Genomic DNA, 2,889 nt, shown 5'->3' on the forward strand with positions numbered 1-2,889 from the left:
ACGTCCAGTGGAGTTACTCTTATCGAGACAAATATAGTGTAATATTTTAAGTTGGGCTGATCCAGACTGCTATTTAATTCTAGACCCTTTACAGCCCCTTAAATTGTGTTTCCTGCTGTTTCTGCAGCTCTGCTTTGTTTCCAGATACTTCTCTGATTTTGTCGAAGCTGGCCTTTCCATTACTGTTCTAACCATATTTATTCCGCATCTTTGTGCTTATAGTTGTAGATATTCCGTCTACCCATTTGGTAAAGCATGTTTATTTGTATTTCCTCGGAACATTTAACTTGTCCGCTGCTTCCTTGCTACTTACCTGGCAGGGGAGACACCATGATCACCAAGGTGGTTATCCCAGGGTGAGGCTCATCCATTGCACTCCGGGTGTGCTGACCCCTGCAATTTCCCCAAATGCGGGAAACTCGACTGCATAATTTGTGGTAGTGGGGGACTGCGTTCGCGTTTTCCGCTGAAAAGTATTAGAGCCGAGGTGGTGCAGTGGTTAGGGTGCAGTACTGCAGGCCACTTCAGCTGACTGCTATCTGCAGTTCAGCGGTTCTAATCTCACCGGCTCAAGGTTGACTCAGCCTTCCATCCTGGGTGTGAAATGAGGACCCAGACTGTGCGGGCTATTTGCTGACTCAATTTGCTAAAAATCTGTAAACCGCTTAGAGAGGGCTGAAAGCCCTATGAAGCAGTATATAAATCTAACTTCTATTGCTATTGCTATTGTGTAACTGGGCCTGTAAAATAATTGGACATATATTAGCTGCTTATCCTTTATATATATGGATCCCTCTTTTATGATGAATGTTGTTATGTCTTGATTTTTGAATGTTCACTTTTTATTTGTAACAGTAAAATGTAGAATAGAAAATAATAAAACAGATTGTATGCCTTCCTTGTCTACATACTAATGCTCACAATTCACAAAGGAAATAAAGAGGAGAGATTTCATTTCTTATTATAGAATGGCAAATGCAATTTAATTAGTATAACAGAAAATCTGTGGGATGATTCCTGCCATTACAATATAGACATTAAGGAATACAATTTGTTCAAAAGGAACAGAAGCAATAAAAAAAAAGATTCACGGTACTGCATGTGAAAAATATCTACACCTGTTCAGAATTTCAAGTGAATGAACCCCAAGTAAATGAAAATGACGATACGATAGAGACCATCTGAATTAAAATAAGCAGGGGAATAAATAGAAGCAGTACTGTGGTTGGTGTCTACTGTTGCCTGCCAGACAAATAAAGATATGTAGACAGTGTTTTTTCAAAAGAAATCTGCAGGTGTTTCAAAGTGGCATAAATGGGTGGAGGGATTAGATTATCCTGACATACATTGGGAGATTCATTCTACAAGCATGGCTCTTTTGGGAAATTCCCAACTTGAGCATTGCTGACCACTTTGGCCTCCAGAGAATAGGGGAAAACATGAAGCAGGCTTTTTATTCTTCTTCCAAAAGACGATGTGGGGAAGTACCAGAGGTGGGTTCGTACCAGTTTGCACCTATTCGGTAGAACCGGTTCGTCAAATCTACCGAACCGGTTAGAAGAGGTTCCACCAGTGGACCCGGAAAGCAGGCCACACCTACAGAAGAGCTTCCAAAATTCTTTGAAACCCACCACTGGTCCTTGGATCTGATTATTCTACACTATCATGTTCCTATTTATAAAACTCAGTGCCTCTGTGAAAGGAAAGGATGACAACTGCGTTTGTGGTGCAATCAGAACAATGCGTGTGTTGAAGTTGTTTTAACGCAAACCAAAGATGCCTTTTAAAAAACAAGTTTGCATCCTATTCTTATGCATGCCAGTGCTGTGTGTGGGGTAATTTAAGGTGGTTCTGACAAGTGTCGTCGGCATCTTCATATCCAATCACATGGGTGGCAAGCCACTCCCATCCGGTCACATGGGTGGCAAGCCACTCCCACCGAGACCACACCCACAGAGTAGGTTCGAACAATTTTTGAAACCCACCACTGGGAAGTACACAATTTAAGTGTTCCTCCTTTCCCACCCATTAAGGAAACAGCGGGAGAAGACGCGAAGGCCGATTCCTAGAAAACTCATTTCAGTCTTTAAGAACTCTTGATTTATGGAGCAGAGAAATCTGATATTTAGGAGCCAAGTTGCCCCGCATATGAAATAGTAAGAGACATAATCAAAAAGGCTACGTGAGTGGAGATTTCTAACAAAGGTATCCCAGGTGTTATTGTGGGGTGAGAGAAATACATTTTGTTCAAGACCTTGGTTTGCTAAAGGAAAGTAGCCAGTTTTGGCAGGAATGTTGACTTTACATAAACATGCCATTGAAGTACATAAAATGGGTTGAGTGAAAGCTGAGTTGATGGACTTAATAGCGCTATGTAAGGATATGGTTATGACTGAAGGAGATCAGCCTATTATGATGGTATGGGGTTGAAGATAAGTAATAAAGTAAGTAGTGTATTTATATTAATATATACTTTTTTCCCTGGATAGAACTGTAATAACTTGAAGCAGAGTCCGAGGTCTACTGAGTCAAAAGCAGATATAATAATTTGTGGGGAGCTGGTGATGGTTCAGTGGTTAAAGATGCTGAACGGGTTAGCTGGAAAGCTGACAGCCTGAGTTCAAAACCCATGTGCCGCACAACAGGGTGAGCTCCTGTTCCTGCCCCAGCTCCTTCCTACCCACCTAGCAATTCAAAAGAATGTAAATGTGAGTAGATAAATAGGTATCACTTCACTGGGAAGGTAACAGCATTCTATGCACTTTTGGCATATAGCCATGTTGGCAGTGATTTGCTTTCTTTCTGTACACCTGGTTTGGCCGTAAGAGATCTTTGTTTTTGCATTCTGTTATCTTCTTGCCAGAGACTTTATTTATGTTTATTTTGGGC

The 2,889-nt window shown here is 41.2% G+C and overlaps 1 non-coding gene across 1 annotated transcript; it reads left to right on the forward strand.

Annotated features, from left to right (window-relative positions):
- The first annotated feature begins 305 nt into the window (after positions 1-305).
- LOC148048388 (U1 spliceosomal RNA) lies at positions 306-469 on the forward strand. The gene has a single exon (XR_015696198.1). It is a non-coding gene; the product is annotated as a U1 spliceosomal RNA (small nuclear RNA).
- The last annotated feature ends 2,420 nt before the right edge of the window (positions 470-2,889 follow it).

This window comes from Thamnophis sirtalis, unplaced genomic scaffold (genome assembly GCF_051295495.1).
Source record: "Thamnophis sirtalis isolate CommonGarterSnake01/CBP01778 unplaced genomic scaffold, rThaSir2_p1.2 scaffold_3, whole genome shotgun sequence".
Classification (NCBI taxonomy): domain Eukaryota; kingdom Metazoa; phylum Chordata; class Lepidosauria; order Squamata; family Natricidae; genus Thamnophis; species Thamnophis sirtalis.